This window comes from Garra rufa, chromosome 21, assembly GCF_049309525.1.
Source record: "Garra rufa chromosome 21, GarRuf1.0, whole genome shotgun sequence".
NCBI classification, from domain to species: Eukaryota; Metazoa; Chordata; class Actinopteri; order Cypriniformes; family Cyprinidae; genus Garra; species Garra rufa.
Window position 1 is genome coordinate 26,561,779 of NC_133381.1, and position 9,416 is coordinate 26,571,194.

The window sequence follows — 9,416 nt, forward strand, 5'->3', positions numbered from 1 at the left end:
CACAACAGGACTGCATAACCTGACTAACCATTGAACCAATCTCGTTCCACGGCATCTGAAATGTTGTTATGGCCATTCTGAAATGCCAGAGCAAAACAGCAGGCATCCACCTCTGAAAGCAAGGGCCGCATTTATTCTGATTTGTCTGCTCGTTCTGAGGCACAAGTAATTTATTACATATGAAAATGATTATGTTTAGTGGCTTCTTCTAGTTTTCTTATTGATATTTAGTGCCAGTTTGTCAGGAAATGATTTTGTTCTCTTTGACTCGTTGGATGTTGCTTATTCGCAAATGTTTTGTGCAATATTCCAATTTTGCACACAAGTTAAATTTGCAACCCAGCAACAGTTTCACAGGAATTTACTAATGTCACTGCACGTTAAAGCCAAGGATCCATATTATGGGTTCAAAGGAAATATGTTGTAATTTCTGTAGAAACAGAAATAGAAATAGAAAGACACTGTGGCTCATTTATTGAGCATGAGGACAAACTTGTTGAGGCAAAGTCGCATTACTTTTTTTTGAAGCACATCCTTTTGAATTCTATTATAGTTTATCAGTTTTCTTACTGAGTATTTTGGAAAAGTGCACAAATAAAATTTTAAAACATACAGTATGGATGGAAACCCATCTATTGTAATAGTGATGTTGTATATTGTTTTAAACCAGCACAGGTAACAGCATAATGGTGCTGAGTTCAGGAACTCTCATAATGCAGTGCTCTTTACAGCCCTGATGAGAGATAAACTACAGGACTTTTGGATTTGAAATGGATTAAGCTTTTTTTTTTTTTTGTCTTTTATAGCAGTCCAGTAGTTTTGAGAGATGCTCTGGTGTTTTTGTCAGCAGGCATTGAATAATGGGCTGTCGGGGTGATTTTTAAATTGAATACATCATATTTCATCATTTTGCCTCACACTGAGGTAATGAGATAATACACTCTGGGTTTTCTTTTGCATGTATTTTGCTGCATTCGAAACTGTTTATGGACAGGAAAGAGCCTAAATTTGCAAATCTGAGCAGCAAAGGGATTTGATAAAACAGAGAGACATTCTTGCATGCAGCGTCTAAAAAAAGTTTGATCAATTTTGAACACGTCAAGCTGAAATACTGAGCACATAAGTATTAGTTCAGTGGAAAATCTGATGCCTATATCTCTAATGGACTTTATCAGTAGCAACATGCTGCCCACATCCAAAGCAGAGTGATAAATCACAATTATTAAGCACTTACCAAGTGTTTTTGGCATTTATACACTACTGTTTTGGGCGAATATATACTGCTGCTCAAAAGTTTGGGATCAGTACGATTTTTGTATGTTTTTTTTTTTTTTTTTTTTAAAGTTAATTTTATTTGATCAAAAATACAGAAAAAAATAATATTATGAAATATTGTTGCAATTCAAAATAACAGTTTTTTATTTGATTGAACTTTAAAATATCATTTATGTAATGCTGAATTTTCATCAGCCATTACTCCAGTCTTCAGTGTCACATGATCCTTCAGAAATCATTCTAATATACTGATTTATTACTTTTATTATCAATGTTGGAAACTGTTGTGCTGCTTACTATTTTTTTGGAACCTGTGATACTTTTTTCATGATTTTTTGATGAATAAAAACTTTAAAAGAACAGCATTTATTCAAAATAGAAACCTTTTCGAACAATATAAGTCTTTACTATCACTCTTTATCAATTTAACACATCCTTGCTGAGTAAAAGTATTAATTTCTTTCAAAAAGAGATTAACAGAAAAACATTACTGACCCCAAACATTGAACAAGGTGTTTATTGTAACAAAAGTTTTCTATTTTAAATAAATGCTGTGCTTTTTAGTGTTTTATTTATCAAAGAATCCTGAAAAAAAGTATCACAGGTTAAAACAAATAGTTTCCAACATTGATAATAAATTAGCATAGTAGAATGATTTCTGAAGGAATACTGGAGTAATAATGTTTAAAATTTAGCTTTGCATAACAGGAATAATTATATTTTAAAGTATATTAAGATAGAAAACCACTATTTTAAATTGCATTAATATTTCACAATATTACAGTTTTTTCCTGTTTTAATTTAAATAAACACAGCCTTGATGATCAGAAAAGTCTCCTTTAAAAAGCATTAAAATCTTACTGATTCCACACTTTTGAGTGGCAGTGTACTTTAAAAAGAAATCAATAGTTTTATTGAGCAAGAATGCATAAAAACATATAATGTAACAAAAATGTTTAAAGAATTCAAGAATCCTTAAGGAAAAAATGCATTATGGTATCAACAAACACTATAAGCATAACTATTTCAACATTGACAATAATGACATTATTAGAATAAAGATTCTAAAGAATCATGAGGAAAAAATTAAGTTAATAGAAAATAATTCTGTCAAATTATAATAATTTTATTTGGTGATCATTAGAGAATTCTATCCTACCATCCTACCAAAGTTAAGTGTACTGTATGTTCTGATTGTACTTAGTTTCCAGACCAGACTGTGGAAAGCACAGTTTGCTCAAAAACTCAAAGGAGTTTCTTAAAATATACTGTACTCGAGTTTAGTTCAAACTGGAATGCTGTGCCCTCATTCTTTTTGCTGCTGTTCTACAGATGTTGAGCAGAGTCATTGGAGATATTTCAGCTCTGAACAACGTGAGAGTTCCTCTCCAAATGTCACAACCAGCTTGGATTTCAACCAGCCATCCTAATTGGTATATCATGCATTAGCCCTGAGCTCCCTGAACTTCTGGACTCAGTTGGCAAAAGGAAAAGAAATACTCGAAATTGTCAGTGCTGTGCCAATTTGGGTCCTCTGTCTTGCATGATGAACAGTGTTATTGGTCATGGTTGATTCAGATATGAACACACAGACTTTCTTGTCATAATGAGTGAGCATTTTTCTCACTTCTCTCTCTGTCTTCTCTTAATTCAATTCGATTTTCACTTTCTGTTTAGTGTGCTTAATTGGCATGACAAATAACATTACATTTGCTTTACCAAAGCATATTCCCTCTCTCTTTCTATCTGTCTTGCTCCTTGCATTCCCCCTCTCTGTCTTCTCTTTTACCTGACACACATTAAGTCCTGCAGATGCAATACCAGTCACGGATTGTCACAGATTCTATCATTTATGATAGAATGTTATTATCATTTTATTTATTTTTACCCCTCAGTGTACTTTCACAGATTATATTATTTTCAAATCAGAAGGAATGCAGTTATTATTTAATGTTTGGTTTCTTAAAACTCTTCTTAGACTGGGCATGAAGGTTTGAGCTCTGAAATTGACCATATATTTTCATAGCACATCAAGCTTGTATATCTCGAAAGATCTAGTTCAACTTGATTATTATATTGATGTAATTGTGCTCATTTGGTTGCTTGACCTCTTGAACTTTTGTGGCACGAGTGTGCGAGGACATTGAGTAATATAATGCTGAGTAGATGTAATCTTGACTTCCAGGTCAAATTCATCAGGAAAATTCGCTTCAGCATCTAACCTATTGATCCCTTTGCCACCATTATCGGCTTGTTTATTTGACCCGAGAGAGAGCGAGACCGACTGTTTTAGCTACTGAGGAACTGAGTGGAGTGACATTAATGGAATTCAGAGAGAAAGACGAAATACACTCAGATAATCCCAAATCTCTTCTGCCAATCAAGCCTTGCCGCTTTCTGGAACCTTACAGCGGGTTACGTCACTCTCATTCACCGCTGCTGTGAGAGGCTCTATATACTCAAACTCTCCTGCGTGAATGAGTAAAACAACCTCTACAGTCACAGTCCTCAGCTAAACCTGCTCTCAATTCAATTCTGATTCATTTGTGCAGCACTTTATGTAATGGCACTTGCCATAAAGCAGCTTTACTGAGATTGAAGGTGAAGGTGGCAGAAACTCTGACGGAGAAAGAAACTAAGGAGGTGACAGAGGTTCAAGTAATATCAATTTTTGATCATGTTATCTACTCAAACTCAGTCAGGGGATCAAATTTCAATATTTGAATCAAGATGTAGAAGTATTATATGTATATTTAAAGTCAAAGGGGTTTTACATCCAGCGATTCTCCATTGTTTTTTAAAACTGCATTTTATCTGTGTTTGTAAACAGATCTGTTGGGTGCGTTATTTTAAGAAGGTATTTGTAGCTCCATCTCAGCAGGTTCCTGTGGATCTCATTTGCGCTGTTCATCTGCAGGAGGTCTCGTCAAGATTTTCTGTATATTTAGGTAAAACATTTGTTATTGTTTTTCACACCAACAAAACACTGGGTTGAAGTAGTAGAAATAGTTTAACCAAAAAATTAAAATTTCCTGAAAATGTACTCACCCGCAGGCTGTCCAAAATTTAACTGAGCTTGTTTGTTCATCAGAATAGATTTGGAGAAATTTAGCATTGCTTGTTTACCAATGGATTCTTTCCAGTGAATGGGTGCCATCTAAACAGCTGATGAAACCATCACAACAATCCATGAATCTATCAACTAACATTTTGTGAAGTGAAAAGCTGCTTGTTTGTAAATCCATCATTATGAGGTTTTTAACTTCAAACCATTGCTTCTGGCTAAATCTATAATATTGCTTTCTCCACTCAGAAGGTAATCTTGCCTAAATCAGGAGAGAAATCTGCACAGATTAAACAAAATCAGTCCAAAACGGTTCGTAGTATTATGGAATATTGACCTGTATTGAATGATTGGTAAAAAAAAAATAACTGTGTAAATGATTGGAGAAGACAGTCTGAGTAAGACTGAGTAAGGATATTTTGGTTAAAACTGGCAAAAAATGTCAAACAACTTAAAATAAAACATATGCAATAGACAAAAGATGCAAATTTGAAGAATGAATATTTGTGACCCAGGACTACAAAGCAGTCTTAAGTAGCATGGGTATAACAATAGCCAAAAATACATTGTATGGGTCAAAATGTCTGATTTAGCTTTTATGCCAAAAATCATTAGAATATTAAGTAAAGATCATGTTCCATGAAGATATTTTTAAAAAATTCTACCATAAATATATCAAAACTTAACTTTTTATTAGTAAGCATTGCTCAGAACTTCACAACTTCAACTTTACAGATTTTCTCAATATTTAGATTTTTTTTGCACTCTCAGATTCCTGATTTTTAAATAGTTTTAGCCAACAAACCACACATCAATAGAAAGCTTATTTATTCAGCTTTCAGATGATTTTTACTTCTCAATTTCAAAAAATGGACTCTCATGACTGTTTTTGTGGTCCAGGGTCACATTTGTTCTACTTAAGGTACTAATATGCACCCTTTTGTGGTCAATAACGTACAAAGAGTAGTGTGTCTTTAAGAATAGTGAGCCAGTGTACTAATAAAGGTACAATTTTTGCACATGTTTTTTTTTCTCACAGGATTGAGAAGGTCAGTTTCAGACTAGAAAGCCTCTGTATGCTCTTGGTCCAGCTTACTGACTATTATTATTCACCTTTTTCTTCCTGTAAGAGAGGGTGCAGCAATTTGTAAATTTTATTGGTCTGGCTTATAGTCTCATCTGCAAAACAGGTTGTATTATTCATATATCAGAAGCAATCTGATACTTTGGCCACCCAAAAAGCAAGTACAAAACATTATAAAGCTTCAAATAAGAACAACAGGCCAATTATATGTACAGCTTATGTTGGTCACGGCTGCAAGCAGTCGGTTAACATACTGATCTGACTGATGGAAACTAGGCGAAGTCAATATGAGAGAAGTTTTGGAAGCTTGATGGAGCCGAAAACCTGCCAGTCAATCAACATGAGTCTACAGATCTTTGGCAGTGTCACGTCTGTGCATGACACCTCTCACAGATGCCATCTGCTCTCTCACATGGCCGCCTGATCTGCCGTGTCATGATGAATATCATCAGAGTCTCAAGCCCTGTGTTCTAAATCACCTTTTCTGTCTGTCATTTCAGCATTACAACACCTCCTCCTCTCCAAATCTATTTTTTTTCTGAGCATTTTCATCATTTGACAGGTAATTTGAGAGATGAAAGATTCTAATTCTCAAGCGCAGATTCTAGTCCAGTGCAAAGTTGAGATGATGATGATACACACCTGTCACAGCACCTGTCTGCTTAATAGGTTTGTGCAGCTAAGCCATTATGTGTATATGATTTTGTATCTGATGTAATGAATAAATTATCTGTATTTGTATTCGGATATAATAGGATGTGGGTGGGGCCTAAATCAGAAATGTATCTGATTTTAAATGAGGTATCTCCAACCCTGCTCCTGGAGAGCTACCTTCCTGCAGACTTCAGATTCATAACTGTTTACAGTGTAACAATAACTTGTTACAAGAATTAAACTACACTGATTGTGTTGTATATTTCGATTCACTGAAAAGAGCCTGTTCATATGAATAATGTGTTTCAGTAATTAGGCTACACTGGCCAAACTGTATGTTTTGATTAACTGAAAAGAATCGATTTATTAGAATATTTTGTTATAGGAATCAGACTACACATATTTTGCTGTATATTTTGATTCAGCGAAAAGAGCCTGTTCATATGAATTCTTTGTTTCAGTAATTAGACTACACTGGCCACACTGTATTTTTTGATTCACCGAAAAGAATTGATTCATTAGAATAACTTGTTACAGGAATCGGACTAAAATGATCATGCTGTATGTTTTGATTCACTGAAAAGAGCCTGTTCATATAAATTATTTGTTTCAGTAATTAGGCTACACTGGCCACACTGTATGTTCTGATATACTGAAAAGAATCGATTTATTAGAAAAACTTGTTACAGGAATCAGACTACACAGATTGTGCTGTATGTTTTGATTCATTGAAAATAATTGATTTATTAGAATAACTTGTCAGTGTTGCATAATCAGACTAACAAATAGTCTTTTCTTTGAAAGAATTAGTCATTTGTATTCGGGCCATTTCTATATCCTGTTGTAGCGTGTGGTCAAAATCTGGGCTTCTAACCTAAAGGCTGTAGTAGTAAAACCCATAAGGCCAATCTATTACTTACACTACATGAAGTTAGACAGAAGTCACGGCACTATTGTGTCATCGAGCAAGAAACTTAACCTCAAATATGCTCCAGGGGGATCATCCCTCCAATAAGTGTCCCTGAATGTCACTTCGGATAAAAGTGTCCTCTAACTCAGCATTAGTAATTAGCCAGGTGAAAATATACTCTTTGATTCTGCAAAAAATATGTCCTGGGGTGACAGAACCCCACCAGAACCCTTGACCCTGTCAGATGCATCTCACCCATAAATGTGCATGTTTGCATGCATGCTAAAGGCCATGCCTCCTTTACCGTGAGCCAGACGCTCTCATTAAAACAATGTGCCGTGTGCTGTGTACACCTCTTGGCTGTCAAAAGCAGTTTGTGTATGCACTGTTTGAGAGCACGTTGGGATAAAAGATTGATGCGTAGTAGTTTTGTTAAGCATGTTTTCCCCTAACATCCCCACGCTCTTTAGTAATCCACAGGGAATGCATACAGGAGGTGACAAAGATTCTCTGTAACAATGTGAATGATTTATAGAAGTGCTAATGGCTGAGGAATGTCGAAGTGCGGCGTAATATATGTGTGTGGGAGAGAAAAGACATGGCTGCGTCTCTTTAAGAACTCAGGGCCTATGTAAATGATTCATAATTATTCTCTCCAAGATCATAATAGTGTTTTTTTTCACTATCCCGTTGATCTCACACTGTTATGCTAACGGGAGAACATGTGGAGTTGTTTGTCGAATAAACAAATGCACAAAAATGACCTGCGTGAGATTTGCAAATTCAAAGGATTGCTTGAATAACCTGTTTAACTCCAGTTTGGAATCATGGTGTGACTCACCGAGGGTTTGCGAAAAGCACAGATAGGAGGGTGGGAAACTATACTGTGTACCATTACAAGTGTAGATTTCCAGTGGAATAGGACACCATATGATGTTGGATTTTCAACTTGACTGGCCAGTTCTGGCTGTGCCCGATTCACCAGTCCGGACAGAATGAATGAGATAGATGAAGTGTCCCTGCCGGAGCGACAAGTGCAGCGGGGGCGGCAAGCAACCCGAGACGACCCACAACTCCCAAGCGGTTAGTGTGAACACCCAGTGGGCACAGTTACCATGCAACAGAAGCCCTCTATCCGAGACATGACCGGCCCGTGCACAGAAGCTGGAGAAACCACAGAAGCCCACAGCAGGCTAGTGGAACGTAGCAGCCTTCTTCCACAACTAGAGACGCATAACGGCAGGAAGCTCCCGCCTGAAAGTGTCGTTTTTTATAGATTTGTATAATGCAGACAGTCCATGATAAAGTGGAAAAACAAGATGAACAAACAACTCCAGTAAAGCGACAGTCTGGAACTGTCCCAAAATGACCTGGATACAGATTTCCAAATTCAATTTTAGTCCAGTAGTCCATTTTTATTGCATATTAAAGTTATTCTCTCTCTGCTAATGATGTAAATTATGCTGCATTAGCAGAGACCAGTAATTATAAAGGGTTTCACATTGATTCAAATCAGAAAATTGTCTTTTTCAACTATTCAAAAGAACCTATTCATAAGATTATTTTTTCTTCTCTGGGGAATTGGGCTATACTTCTCTCACTGTATGTTTTATTTCACTAAAGGGAACTGGTTGAGATGAATAATTTATTCACTGAAAAGAATTGATTCATTAGAATAACTTGTTACAGGAATCAGACTATACTGATCGTGCTGTATGTTTTGATTCACTGAAAAGAGCCTGTTCATATGAATCACTTTTTTTTAGTAATTAGGCTACACTGGCCACACTTTATTATAATAACTTGTTACAGAACTTGGACTACACTGATTGTGCTGTATGATTTGATTTACTGAAAATGATCTATTTATTAGAATACTTGTTACAGGAATCAGTCTACACCAATCATGCTGTATGTTAACCTGACTACACTGATCGTGCTGTATGTTTGGTTTACTGAAAAGAATCAATTCATAAGAATAACTTGTTACAGGAATTGGACTACACAGATCGTGCTGTATGTTTTGACTCACTGAAAAGAATTGATTCATTAGAATAACTTGTTGCAGGAATCGCTCTACACCGTTCGTGCTGTTTGTTTTGATTCACTGAAAAGAATCAATTAATTCGAAAAAACTTGTTACAGCGATTGGACTACCGATCATGCTGTATGTTTTGATTCAGTGAAAAAATCATTCATTACAATAACTTGATACAGGAATCGGACTACACCAATCGCGCTGTATGTTTTGATTCACTAAAAAGAATTAATTAGTTAGAATAACTTGTTACAGGAACAGGACTGCACTGAATGTGCTGTATGTTTTGATTCACTGAAAAGAATCAATTGATTAGAATAACTTGTTAGGGAATCGGACTACACCGATCGTGCTGTATGTTTTCATTCACTGAAAAGAACTGAATAATTAG